This window comes from Elgaria multicarinata, chromosome 2 (genome assembly GCF_023053635.1).
Source record: "Elgaria multicarinata webbii isolate HBS135686 ecotype San Diego chromosome 2, rElgMul1.1.pri, whole genome shotgun sequence".
Classification (NCBI taxonomy): domain Eukaryota; kingdom Metazoa; phylum Chordata; class Lepidosauria; order Squamata; family Anguidae; genus Elgaria; species Elgaria multicarinata.
The window spans coordinates 132,389,111-132,404,304 of record NC_086172.1 but is presented as its reverse complement, the minus strand read 5'-3'; the positions used below and the strand labels follow the sequence as shown (position 1 = coordinate 132,404,304).

General features: G+C 41.7%; 1 protein-coding gene across 2 annotated transcripts in view; it reads left to right on the top strand.

Annotated features, from left to right (window-relative positions):
* Window positions 1-2,956: 2,956 nt before the first annotated feature.
* PAK6 (p21 (RAC1) activated kinase 6) overlaps window positions 2,957-15,194 on the top strand; it is a 59,081-nt gene continuing 46,843 nt past the window's right edge. For both annotated transcript variants that reach the window (XM_063118876.1, XM_063118875.1), the window contains exon 1: window positions 2,957-3,096. The gene's annotated coding sequence lies outside the window, so the exon portion shown is untranslated. The remainder of the gene's footprint in view (window positions 3,097-15,194) is intronic.

Below are 15,194 nucleotides of genomic sequence, written 5' to 3'. Positions count from 1 at the left end.
AATATTGGGGGGGGGAGGAGAGGAGAGTGTGGGAGGAGCCTGGCCATGGGCTCCTGTCAGCTTTGGAAAGGTTGGTTCTATTATTACATTAAAAACCCCCACTAATTTTCTAATCCCCCTCTCTCACTCACTCTTTTTTCTTTTAAATAACCATCCTTGTCAAAATGTGGAAGTGGGTGGTGCATCTGCACTAACTTCAGGCTGCCTGGAGAGAAGATGTACAGGTGACTAAGCAAGAGGCTCAAGAATGACTCATTCCTGACTTATTTCTCTCTCCCTTCTTCTTTTCTCCCTCTTCTCCCCCCACCCCCACTCTCTCTCTCCATAACTAATTTGTTGACCTGCAATTTCACACACACCCTCCCTCTAAAGACCCTGATGAACATAAAACTTAATTTATGATTTCCGACTACTCAGGAAAATATGCAGGTGTGGAAATTAAACGAAAGCTTCAGTGGCATCCTTCTCCTGGAGCGGACATTTTCTTTTCATATAGTTTTTGCATTTAAAAGTCTAAAATTTTAGTTGGCTTTGTTGTAAATATTGGTGGGGGGAGGGGGATCACAGTTTGTTTCTTTGGATGCTCTACTTGTTTTCATTTGAATGGGAGAGCAAATTCTTCAAGTGGAAAGCTTTTTGTTTCTTTAAGGCACAATCCTGTGCCCTAAAGAAACAATCCCAGGGGCATACTGGGAGTTGTAGGACTTTTTCTGTCTAAACAGGCATAGGATGGTAACCTTAGTTTCATATTTTACCTGGGGAGAACTTAGATTGTGTTGGGACTGGAGTCAACAATACTTTGTCAGAAATATTCTTTGCTGAAATGTAGTACTGCATGAGCCCTTGGCTTCAGAGTGTAAATTGGTATGGCTTCATAGACTTCAATCAAGAAGGAAGTGTATTTTCAATTGCCTCAGTTCTCCTCCTTTATGTTTGTGATAGAAGTTGCTTCAGGCAGGAGATTCAGTTGGTGCAGCTCAGTAATTTTAGACCATGAATTCAATGGTGTTATGCCCACCCCACCCGCTCTAGTTGGCCATGCTATATTACTTCAGTTGTGAATCACACGATGATCATTTCTCTTTACCTCCTAAACACCATTTTGTGCTTTACAACTGCTTCTACATTCCTGATATATTATAACAATAACAACAAATTTGTTTGCTAATGTTAAAAACAACACAAAACACCTCTGTCCATGTGCAGTTCTGCATTTTAAACTCACTGAAGTCCTAGCACCCCATGGCTACAGGAATATAAAATGGAATTTCTGCTGCCCAGAATCACCTGCCATTTTCTGGGTCACCACTTTGGGTTCCCTGGTCTGCTCAACTCTGGAATTTGGATCCAAGGTTCAGCCCTATCTCCACAGTGTGTATTGTGTAGGATGGCCATTTGGAAAGGAGGACAGGGCTCCTGTATCTTTAACAGGTGTATAGAAAAGGGAATTTCAGCAAGTGTCATTTGTATGCATGCAGCACCTGGTGAAATTCCCTCTTCATCACAACAGGTAAAACTGCAAAAGCCCTGCCTAGCGTGACCAAACACAAAAGGGGGCAGGGCTCCTACAGCTTTAACTGTTGTGATGAAGAGGGAATTTCACCATGTGCTGCATGCATACAAATGACACCAGCTGAAATTCCCTTTTCTATACACTTGTTAAAGATACAGAAGCCCTGTCCTCCTTTCCTTATGGTCACCCTAGTATTGGGGGCTTAGTGGTCATGAGGAGGGTGATGTCCTCCAGATATGTTGGACTACAAATCCAACAATATTGGCTTGAACCTTGAGGGAGTTGTGGGCCAACGCATTTGGATGACACTGGGTTGAGGAAGGCTGTTCTAAGCTTAATATTTTTCTGTCATTAAGGGCTGGGGAATGCTGGGAGATGTAGGACCTTTTTCTGTCTGAACATGCATAGGATTGCGCCCTCAAAGGAGCAGAGGAGATTGGCTATCTGACACTTTGCTTCAGGCACCGGCAGAGATCTCCAAGACCACCCTGTTGAAGAAAAGCCGTATCAAAGAGTTACGTGACATGGTCCCATAGCTCTTTACTGACAACAGTACAGAGGTGACATGGCCCTTGCTTGTGTGAGTGAGTGTGTGTTTCCACATGTTCTCTGCTAGATGTAAGACCATACAAGGGGAATCTTTCAGGAAGATAAGAATGCTTCTTATCTTGTGTCACACAAACCAACGTGTATTCTTGCCCCAAAAAACTAGCAACCATTTTGCCAGAGTTGTTTACCTTGGTGATTTGCAAAGTGGGTGACCCTATTGCTTCAGATCTCAAAGTTTACTCACCTAATTAGGTCCTAATTCTTCACCTAGGGCAGCTGGCCCATAAAAGCCAGCAGCAACCTTGTCATTTCAAGATTTTGTTGTCAAGGTTGTCACAGAGAGGGGGAAAGGATGACAGTGCAGGCACAGAGCTTAGGGCTGCCTTCTCCCAACGGCCTGGAAATGATGGGTGTTGCAGTCCAGCACATCTCGAGGGCGCAAAGTTGGGGAAGGGAAATCTCTTTGCTTCTGAAATAGGCATTGCCTTTTCAGCACCTGATCTTATCCTTTCTGGTTGTTGACATTACAGTATTGGCAGACAATAAATAAGGGTTTACTGGGGAGGTGGTGGTGGAGAGGAACTCAATCTACTGCCATGCAGAGTCTAGGGCAAAAGTGCACTTGTTTGATGAGATTTAGTTGCCACGAGCTGTCAGAACTGAAGTGTTAGTTGGCCTGATCTTTCATGTAGCCTAAGTATACTTCCTTGTACCCCCCACCCCCAACACCTGCCTGGGCGAGGGGGCGTTTGGTATTTTCGTATGCTCCTCCACGGCAGCTGGCAAGTTGGCACAAGGGGAGTGCCGGTAAGGAAGCAGCTGCCAGGAGGATCTCTCTCTCTCTCTCTCTCTGCGTAATGCTGAACCAGAATCTTCCTGTAGCTCAAGAGCTGAAATTGTGGGGAATTTTTGCCTGAAGCAAGGGATGTTTCCCTCCTCCTCAGACAAGCATCAGCCTGCAGTCAGAGAGGGAGCGGGGACTGAACTCAAATCTCCAGAAGAGGAAGAACAACTCACGGCACCACATCTTCAAGGTAAGCCCCCTTCTCCAGTTTCACCTAGGGGTGCGCTCTCTCAACTTTATGGCCTTACTGGGGGGGGGGGGCATTTTTTCCATGGTCATCTGCAGTGGAGGCTGGTGGCTCCAATGTCAGTGAGGTGGTGAATCCGCTCCGGGTTTCAGTCAGAACCAGTTAGAACGCTAAAGGAACTGTCCAAGGTATGGATCGCTCCTTTAGAGTTCTGACTGAAACCCAGAGTGGATTCACCACCCCACTGACATCAGAGCCACCAGCCTCCACTGTTAAGCTGCATAACTGAACTGGCTTTTAAATGTGGTAAAGCAGCCGTGCTGCTTTTGGGGGGCCCACCTGCTCATTCTGCTGAGAGAGTCCCTGGACTACTGCCCCAAAGACCTGTCCTGATGGCACCACAGACATTGGCTGGCTCTGGTGTGAACTTTGCCTTCATTTCACTATGGTATCTAAAGAGATATGGGTTTCTTTTGAGGTGGTGGTGGGAATCTGGGAAGCGTGGAAGTTGTCAAGTCTGAGACCTATCTGCGCTATTGTCTGACACTCCCTTCTTAGACGAAGAATTTAAATCAACCAATGGGAGTCATCATTTCAAGCCTAAAACCACCAATGAGGGGAGGAAAGAGGTAAGACTTTTAACCCTAGAAAACTTAACCAAAACACAAGAGATATGAGACAGTTGGTTTATGCCCTTAACTAAAGTGTTCAGAAGCTACATGTATGAATAGCATGGGAAGATAGGAAATGAGATTCAGATAAATGGAAGCTGTAATGTGTGGATTTATAGTTAATAGGGCTTTTCTATCCAATTAAGTTGTGAAATGAAGATGCTCCCTACATTGTCCTTGTGGGCTTGACAGTTCTTGCTGTTCCTTTTTGGTTTTAAGGGATTGGAAACCTCAAACAATGTTAGACAAGTCTTAATCTTTGTAAAACACCCAGAGAACTTTTGCTATTAGGAAGTATTAAACTCTAACAAATGAAATGAATGAATGAGTCTACTAAACATCCTCTCTATTATTCTGGACTATTAATTGTCACTGACCTGGGTTCCGGGTTCCGAAAGGTGCTATTTGATTTTGGGGATCTCTGCTTATAAATACTCAATTGAAGGGGGAGTTGTTCTAAATTCCTGAGATTAATCAGTAATGCATCAAACTGGTCAAATGAATAGAAAACAAACTACAGAGAGCGTGTCCCATTTTACCGAAATAGAATAATTTCTATTTCTGTAAAATGATGTTATTACAATTAAATTTCTGCTAACATATGCCCCACCTGTTAGAATATATGTGCTTTTTGGTCTCAGTAGAATGGATTATAGGTGAGATCCATTCTGATCACAACCACCCATATTTCTTTGATTTGTGCACGTACTTAACTTTTGAGCTGGTAGTGCCTACAAACACATTCCATTTTACTCTCTGACAAGTAGGCAAAAACGTGTGCTTTCAAAAGCAAGATCTACTGAGATTAGGGAAACTGGTCTGGTTAGTACAGGCACAAAATGGAAGTATCCCAAAGAATTTAATATCCTGCCTACTGCCACACAGGTATCCTCCTTGCACCTAGTTAGTTCCACTTTCCTATGTATCCATTCCTGAGGTACCTTGATTTGAGGGGTTGTTGTACCTATTTGGCTTGCACAAAAATCTGATGTACTTAAGATCTGAACCTCATACCTTTGCTAGTTTGTGCACTGAATTCTGAAATCTGAAAAAAGTTAGTATTTAAGCATTGAAATGTTGAATGGCCACATTTATGGCATCTAAGGGCACAATCCTATGTATGTTTAGACAGAAAAAAAGTCCCACAACTCCCAACATTATACTTGGAGTTGTAGGACTCCCACCCCTACCTAAACATGCATAGCAAAGCACCTAATACATGAAGATGTGCTTTCAATGCTTGTCTATCCCGAGGTTCATAGCATAAAATGTTATTTTATGAAATTATGCCTCCCATCCCCCACCCTGAAAGTTAGCTGATGAGTTTGTTTTATTTATTAAGATATTGTGATCATCTTGACGTAAAAGAGGTGTACTTATTTTCTTTTCCAGGTATTGGGGTGGGGTGGGGATATACTTAATATTATCCTGGAGTCAATTGTCACTGTCTTCCATTGTTTTCATTTTCTGGGGTGAGAGTGAAAAGATAGATGGTGACTATTGGGAGGGAATATTGCCAATAGTGAAAGCCTGGAGCACACTCTGTGATATGTAGTTGGGTGGGCAAAGTAGGAATCTTGTCTGCTTGGAGACAAAGTTCAGTGCATATAGTTGTTGGTTAAACCACTGCTGCCAGAAAAAAATACAGTACATTCCTCTTAACATTGAACATGATGCAAAGCTCCTTTTGATGCACGTAATACAAATATATGAGGTAGATGCTGTGGAAAGTAGTTACTCATCTTCATTTTGGACATCTGGGAATTCTGAACAAATGCATATACAACAGCCTTCTCCAACTTGGTGCCTCCAGAAATTTTGGAATAATTATTATTATTATTATTATTATTATTATTATTATTATTATTTATTTATATAGCACCATCGATGTACATGGTGCTGCACAGACCACACAGTAAATAGCAAGACCCTGCCGCATAGGCTTACAATCTAATAACTCCTTCCAACTCCTATCAGTCTTCCAACTCCTATCAGTCCCAGCCAGCATGGCCAGGAATGCTGGGAGTTGTAGTCCCAAACATCTGGAGGGGGCCAGGTTGGGGGAAGTTGGTGCACAGCATAAATGTGTTCTAACCCAACTAGGCTGCAGAAGTTGCCACCATAATGCTACTTGCTCAAAAATGGTAATTACTGTCAGGTTCACTACTGAAAAATTATCTTCCCCTTCCCTCCCTCCCTCTGATATTTGATTAGATTCAATTTCACCTGGCTAACAATCAATCAGTGTGATCTTCTCTGCACCAGCCACTCAGTAGAAAAAACTGTCCTGTTTAGGGTGTGTTTCAAGTAATTAGGGTAATAACTTAGAGTGGGGTTCCAGGGAGGGGGGAGAAATATTTAATGTGAGTCCCCATTCTCTATACATAGGGTGACCATGTGGAAAGGAGTACAGGGCTCCTGTATCTTTAATAGTTGTATAGAAAAGGGGATTTCAGCAGGTGTCACTTGTATGCATGTAGCACCTGGTGAAATTCTCTCTTCATAAGAACAGTTAAAGCTGCAGGAGCCCTGCCCTCTTGACCAGTTACAAAAGAGGGCAGAGCTCCTGCAGCTTTAACTGTTCTGATGAAGCAGAAATTTCTTCAGGTGCTGCATGCATACAAATGACACCTGCTGAAATTCCCTTTTCTATACAACTGTTAAAGATACAGGAGCCCTGTCTTCCTCTCCATATGGTCACCCTATAGTCTAAAAACACCTAGAGGAAAGCAAGCTCCATTGATTTTCAATTGAACTTTCTTTATACTTAAATGTGCTTGGCGCTGGGCTGCAAATGATATTTGGACATCATTGCTGGTCCATGGGAAGAAGGCATAAGTAATAGCCAAAAGTTACAACGAGGATGGACAAGCAGCCGACAATAGTAATTAGGCTGACCAGCTGCAAAAGAGGACAGGAAAAGGCTCTTGTGCCTTTAATAGTTGTGAGAAGAGGGAAGACTCACAGCTTATCATTCAGGCAAAAGAGAAACTGTGCCTCTTGCCATCCGTACTTCTGCCATAGCTATTGAAGGTACAGGAGCCCTCTGTGTCCTCTTTTGCAGCTGGTTGCCTTCCCACTAATAGCCAGAGATTTAAGAGAAGTCAGCAAAACATTGATGGAACAATAGCACCTTTTGCACTGTTTTTCTTTTGTCTTGTTCCTTTATTCCAGTAATTTCCATGTTTATTTCCTTTGCTAATGCTGTGTGGCATTTTGCCCTCTGGGGAGAGCTGGGTAATTATGCGGAACAGCATTAATATTCCTTTGGGATGCAGACGCTTAATCAGCAAAACTTGGTTGTTTGTAATTAATATTGATCAACACTCTCTCTGTTAAAGATACCAGTGAAATCCAGGGAATTAGAGCACAGGTTATTAAAGGCCATTTGTATCAACGAGCAATTGTTAGCAACACGTCTTGAACCAGTCATGATGAATAATAACTCTCTGGGGGACATGTGAGAGACAGTTACATAAATGTAACAAAAAGGGTGTGTGCAAAGACTTGGTGGTGGAACTGAAGTGGAACTCTTGTGGTGCGAAGTTCAGACGCAGTTCAGAGTGGAAGTCATTGATGTTTGTGGAATATTTCAGGCGCTCTCTGGTTATCTCTTCGCATGTCTGACTGAACTTGTGAGACTTCTTGAAGGGCTGTTACCAAGCCTGCACCGTCAATATAAAAGTCCAACAAAAAGGGAAGACTTGGGATAATTTAGCATCCAGGTAGACTTTCAGGTAATTCCATCCCTAAAACAAAAATCCTCCTAGGGGCTCACCTGTCTCTTTCCCATCTTGTTCTTTTGTTTGGCCTCTGCTGTGATGTCAGATTCGGAGAGCTGAGAATGGAGACTGCCATTTAGTTATTCTAGGGTGACCATATGAAAAGGCGGACAGGGCTCCTGTATCTTTAACAGTGATATTGAAAAGGAAATTTCAGCAGGTGTCATTTATATATATGGAGAAACTGGTGAAATTTCCTCTTCATCTCAACAATTAAAGCTGCAGGAGCCCTGCCCTCTTTTAAATCTGGTCACTCAAGTATAGCTCCTGCAGCTTCAACTGCTGTGATGAAGAGGGAATTTCACCAGGATCTCCATATACACAAATGACACCTGCTGAAATTCCCTTTCCTATGCAACTGTTAAAGATACAGGAGCCCTGTCCTCCTTTCCTTATGGTCACCCTAGTATTGGAGGCTTAGTGGTCATGAGGAGGGTGGTCACCCTAATAAGTTATTCAGTGTTCACCATGCACTACTCAGCTCCGACCATGTGGCTAGAATGCTGCTAAACAGCCAATGCCAACCTGTCCACAGGTCTGCAAGCTCTGGCATGGGCTGGTCCATGAAGTTACGAAGAGTCGGAAGCAACTGAACGAATAAACAACAAACAACCCTTTAAACAATACCCACAGAAGCCATGGAAAAAGCCCAAGTAGTAGGGTTGCTTGGTCACCGAAACATTTATCTTAAGAAGAGTGCCTATCTTTTAAATAATAATAATGATAATAATAATAATAATAATAATAATAATAATAATAATAATAATAATGCAGCATTCTTGCTGCTATCATTATTAATATTATATGATTTATTTGGTTTGTCTTATCACAGTCACTCCCTTTTTTATCATGATCAATTTTGGGTCACTTAAAACCACTGTTGCCCCATTGCCAGCCTCTTTGCTCATATCCACTCCTCTTGCAGCTCACAGACTGAGCAGAATTCTACTTTAGACACACGGCAAGTGTGAGAGAAGTGAAGAGAGAGGGAAGAATAATCTTCAGTAGATGAATAATCTCTCTGGAGAATGTGCCCTGTGATGTTTAAAGAGACAGGAATAACCTTCCTGGATGAAGAAGACCTGGCAACCTTAAGTCAAACCAGTCATGCTCAAAGGAGTATCCTGAGAGAGACTCTTGCCTTGCAGAGCCCCAGTTCAGGCATGGTGGGAATTGGAGGCGGACCAGTGGCTTGTACTTTTGTTGTCCCACATCTGCTGCAGCGAGATTCATGAGTTCTGGAGCTCTTCTTTGTCCAATTTCTCATAATATCTGAGCTTGCTTTGGGTAGTGCTGATGTTTCTCAGCTCAGTACACCAATGACATGGTACAGCTGATGGGCAGAGGCCTGGCTAGCTGATTGCTGCTGTTTTGTGCTACCTAAATGCTCTCTGGCAATTACTAGACATGAGAGCTTACACCAAGTCATGGACAACAACCAGAGCAACCCATTACTTTACTAGAACTGACTGAGAAGGGGTCAATACTGCCCATTTACCACAGGTCCAAATACTTCTTTCCAGTGGAGGTTGGTGTCTTCGATGTCAGTGGGGCAGTGAGTGCCTTCCGGGTTTAAGTCAGAACCACTCAGAACTCTAAAGGAACTATCCCAGGTGCTGAACCTATTTGGGAGCTAGGGTTCAGCACTTTGGATAGCTCCTTAGAGTTCAGGCTGGTTCTGACTGAAACCCAGAGCAGATTCACCGCCCCACTGACATCGGAGACACCAGCCTCCACTCCTTCTTTCAGATACTTAGAGCATTTCTACATGATGTCATCAACCTCCAGAGCGTCTTCCACACTTTTTGAGCTTTATTTCACTTTTTAAAAAATCAGAGATAAAACAATAAGAAAGATTTATGTGAGATATCAGCAACATGAAATGACAGTGTTGTGCTATAATTCAGCCACTAGATGGTGCTGTGTAAAGAAAGAGAGAGAACATTGCAGAGAAAGGAAGTTATCAATTCAAATCATATGCCTGTCCATTGTAGTCCTGCAAAGAAATGGGAAGCAGAAAGCCCTTGTAAGAATGTGGGATTTCAGCCTCCTGTGATGAAGCCCTTAGTTCCACCTCCTCTACTAGGCTAATCAATCTTCATCACCACCCACAGGGACTTTATCACATTCATGCAATCAGCTAATTCATTTCTGACTGCCAATGAAAAGTGAACCGAAAGTTCTCGAGCAGAGAATATCATTCTGAAGCTCAGTTACTGAACATGATTCTAAGCAGAATGCCCAAAAATATTTATTCAGAAAACAAAATGTTCAGTTTCAGTTATTCTATGGCATTTACTTCCAGAGTAGTCTGTTTCCAAGCTGTTTTATGCTCTTTCCACCTAAAACTTTGATTTCCTTCTGTTTCCAGTGAATTAATTTTCTGTGGGCTGTTCCCTCCAAGGCCCAATAAAACTCCATCTTCTGCTGAGGTACTAGCTTTCTCTCATGCAAAGCCCTATTCTTACAAAGTTGTGGAGAGGCCCATGTATGTCAACATTATCTTTAGAACCCTCGGGTTCTGATTAGGGCTGTCTTTATTATACCATATTTATGTCTATATCTTTGTTAGCATAGAATATATCACAGATACTGGGTGTAAGGAAAGTACAAAGTGTTTGCCCCCCGCCCCAAAATCATTATATTATCATTGTTTTTTTGCTTGTTGCTGAGCCGTTATCTGGAGTTTATTAAAAGCTATTTTGAAAAGTGCTCTATCATCTGCACTGTCTTCCTTTGATCTTTTCTAGCACTATGCTCTTAGACCATAAAGCCATAATGGCTTGGGCCCTAAATAGGTATTGCCTCCTCCTGGGCCTCTTCTTCACACATTTTTTCAGGTGTATAACTAAAATGTAAAGCATGAATGTCACAAACAGATAATTGAAAACATATAGATCATACATGTGCACTCAGAGCAGTGGATTGATTGAACATACATTGGAAGGTAAACTGGGATTGGATACTGGGTAATATGTGAACAGCCCTCCAACATCAACTGCAGCATATTTGTATAGCAAGGGCACATAGAGAGGAATTTCCAGTCACGGTCCACAAATAATAATAATAATAATAATAATAATAATAATAATAATAATAATAATAATAATAATAATAATACCCCACCTTTCCCCCAAAACTGGGACTCAAGGCAGCTTTACAAATTAAAACATGTACAGTTAAAAAAAAGTGATATACAATAATTAAAACAATAATTAAGCTACAATATTAAAACATTTTAAAAACATTTAAAAACATTTAAAAAACATTTAAAATGTGAATAATATATATATACACAATATATATATATATATATATATATATATATATATATATATGTGCATCAACAGAGGACTATCTTTCAGATGTTTTAGAGACCCTATCTGTTGGAACTGGCTTTTTGAAATTTGAGAATTAAATTGGGGAGATAAGCACTTATGTTTTCTCAGCCTTTAAATTTGGGTTTCAGTTGCAATTTTAATGGGATATTTTATATTTGTTTTATAATTTTTAACCAACCTGTCGGAATGAATAGTTTAAAATCTCTATTTGGAGAGATATCTTAATAGGTCTCTCATCCTTGCAGAGGGAAAAAGCAGCCATAAGTCTAAACTTCAGCAGGTGATGAGCTGACCACAGCAAAGGCACCAATTCAAAGTCCCCCACCTTCAGATCACTATCTCCATGCGCAGCTGAAAAAATAAAACAAATCTAGAGTATGCCCTGCTACATGTGTTGGGCTAATGACATATTGGGACAGTCTCATAGTTGTCATGGAAACCATGAAATCCTGCGCTACCCCAGACAAAGGGTCCTCTGCATGAATGTTGACACCCCCCAGAACCAACAGTCTGAGGAACCTCAACAACACATCCAAGACCACCTCCATCAGCTCAGGTAGGGAGACTGTTGAGCAGTTGGACAGAATCCCTGATCTGCCCCACTAGCCCAGCATAAGGTGCAAACACTGCAGATCTGTAGTCAGATGGATGGGGAGCCTGTAGAGGGAGGTGGAATTCCTATAGATCACAGTAACCTCCCCATCCCCTGCCCTCAAATCTACCCTGATGTTGAACCAAGTACACCTGAGGCTCAGCTGGGAGAGACGAACTCCTCTCTGTTTACCTACTCAGGTCTCTCAGTTATATATACCTGATCAGCCACCCCATCCACTATTAAACCATGGATAAGGGAGGAATATTTTGAACTGATCTGGCATTTAAGAGCAGTACCTGGAGGCCTGAGGGAAGGCTGATAGGGCAATCACCAAACCTGCAGGTGCGGGGAGGGCCGGAACACGGCACAGCCATGAACTGTCTGTGCCGTGTTCCCCTTCCCTGGCTACCTCTCCTTCCAATGACATACCTCCCTCTACCCATCACCGTACTAATTGGAGGCCCCTCAGTTCTCCCCACGTGGCCTCATATCCTCTGTATCAGGGCACACGGCCAGGTTTTAAGAGAAAAAGCAGCTCCACACGTAAGACCTGCCAAGCCAATCAAACCAATGTTAGGGGAATGCCCCCGAAATGGCTCCCCCTAAAGGGGTGACCGCTTTGACATCTCCCTCTTCAGTGTCATCAAAGTAGTAGTAGTTGTTTAATTAGATGGTGAGACCTCAGTGTTTTTATAAGTTAATAATGGCAGCATGATTACTGTAGGCTAAGTAAATTTCCCCCAGAGATTCTGGCTCATTAAGTAGCATCTGTGTTGTCTTACTGACAATCTCCTAGTGTTCGTTACTTCCCATGAATGCTTTGTAAGAGCCAGGTTCTCCATTTTGATTCCTCTGTATTTCCTTTTAATCATGAAAGAACAAATTCAAAGTATTTTAATCTATACAGTAGATTAGAGAGTCTAGCACTATGGATTAACAGATTAAAATTATTCTCATTTGTAATTTGCATAATTACAGGCTCTGCTAATAGTTCTAGGTATTTAGAAAGAAGATTTGAATGGGGAGACATGTGCACATTTTCTTTTCTTTTTGCAGACGTAGCTTTCTAAGGGCAGTCACAGTGGGGTTTTTGACCATGGTATGAATCGAACTTCGCAGCTTGCATTACAGACATACATATCAGCAAGTGAAAATACTAGGTCTGTGAGATCTTTCCAATGGCAAGAAGGTATGTTAGCTCTCAAACATGCTTCATTCTTCATGCATCAGAAGGATCATCTAAAAAAAAAAAAGTTACAGCTGCATATGTGTTTCATAAAGTGAGGAAAATGTCTCAAGAGCCGTATATGTCCCATTTTGTCTGATTAACAGCACTGAATCCACCCCCTTGCATATATTTTGATGTTTATTTTTCTTCCTTTTGTGACATCACAAATTGTCCTGGAAGGGGGCAGGGGCATCTCATGGCTCCCTGTAAGTTCCATCACACCTACACATTTGTCCTGGTTTTCCCTTGAAGTATCCCGCTTCGTTTCCATAGCGTATGAAAGATTGCAAACTTACACTTGTACTCTTGTAAGTCCCAAGCCTCTTTACACGTCTCCTGTAGTGCATTGTTGTTATCCTGCTGAGGTTCACTTTCACACCTTGGTGTTTTCACCATCGCCTCCACCCATTGATCTCCTTTGTACCTCCCCCTACAGTTTATTGGTTGTTGGAAGTTGGACAATTCCCCCTCCCAACCAGGTGTTGCACTGGGAGTAGTTTCTCTTGTTATTGTTGCCCAGGCTACGCCCATTCTCCTCACCCTGTCTGGAGACTTTGAGTAAACCCCATTGAACAGAGAGACTTACTTCTTAGTAAACAGAAATAAGAACTCAGAAGTAAGCGTGGGGTTGCAAAGCACTTCTTTCCAGTTTGCTGTTTTAAGACTTTAAAAAGAAAGCTTCTGAGTGACCACTATTAAAAATCAGTTCTATATGTGTTTCCTCAGAAGTAAGACTCTCTCTGTTCAATGGGGTTTCCTCAAAGGTAAGTCAGCATGTGATGTCAGCAGTGAAAATCAGTGGGATTTACTTTTGAGTAAGGGAACAGCACATCTGTAGTTCATGAACTTGAAGATGCACAACTTCCCATGATCAAAGGAATGGAAGAGTGCCCCTATGTTCCTAAGCTCCTAAATTCCTTCGCACTAGTGGACTATAAGCTCCAAAGGGCTTGAGGGAGGAAATTTAAAAAATCATAAAAAATCAACAAATGATCCAATCGGATTCAAATTTGATATGCTGAAAGCTCTCCTTAAGACCTTCCACTGTGCCAATTTGGATCTCTTTATCTTTAAAAATGAGGGTGCTGCTGGCAAGGAGGGTGAGTTTTCCACATTTCTTTTAAGGTGAAAATGCCTACCCAGGAGGAAGCAGGAGGAGGAAAGGATTTGAATTGGCATTTAAAAACACCTTCTGGAGAAAAGGCACCCTCCTCTCTTTCATCAGCAATATCACCTCTTGAACACACTTTCATCAGCCATACCACCCCTTGAAAACACGCCCACAGAACATTGGATTGAAAACGATGGATGAAAATATATGTTGAAGTTTGAGCAGTGTGCTTTTGCATTACCAGAAGAACTGGACTTTCCGCACACCAAAATATGTCGCTAAGAGGTGGGGAACAACCGTAATCATAGCAGGGCATGGTTGGCGTCATTGGAGTCTTTTGCATGCAAATTGCCTCGACAGCAGACTATAAGGCTGGTGTGATAAAGCTCTGTGAAGGCTCAATGGACAATGCAATGCTTTGATTTCTTAACCATCAGCTTGACTGGCAATATGGGGGTATGGAGATGAGTTTGAGCATGTGCAATGGTTTCCATGTTTGAGCCAGCCCCAGATTTGTTTACTGAATGAGTGTAAAACTCGTGTCAGTGTCAACCTTGCTCACCCAAAGTCTGTGCTTTCCTCTATGTTTTGGGCTGATCTGTTAAGAGGTGCTCTGTGTGTGGATCATGCCTCAGTGCAGGTATTTGATCTTTTTCAGCCCTGCAGTTTTATGAGATCAGTTGTTCTATCAGCTTCAGCAGAATTTGTTTTAATGCCTAATTTTGGACTCAGGCCTGTAGAATTTGGTACATGTCTCTAGGCAACCTAAAAAATCATTTAAACTGGTTATTCAAGCGCATAAAGAATTCTATAGAGTTTCCAAGGGCAGGTAACCTTTCCTTAGTTCCAGGCCAGGACACATCCATGATTGGAATGCCATGTTGGCTCCAGGGTTTTGAGAGCAAAGCTAGGGTGACCATATTTTGGAAACCAAAAAGGAGGATAACATGGTCGCCATGTTAACATTATTTTAAAAATAATAATTTTGAAACCTCAAACTTTTTAAAAAAATCCTACAACTCAATGGATGGACAGATCTGTTTCAAACTTGGCATAGCTAAAGTCCTTGTTAAGGGCAATCATGCTGCCAAGTTTCATCTCTTTATCTTTAAAAATAACATTAAAAAAATTAAATCCTCAAATTTAAAAAAAATCCTAAAAAATCAATGGATGAACAGATCTGTTTCAAATTTGGTATGGCTAAAGCTCTACCTAAAAGCTATTATGGCACCAACTTTCATCTCTTTATCTTTAAAAATGACAATTTTAAAAATAATAATTTTAAAACCTCAATTTTAAAAAAATTCCTAAAAAATCAATGGATAAACGGATCCGTTTCAAATTTGGTATGACTAAAGCCCTTCCTAAGAGCT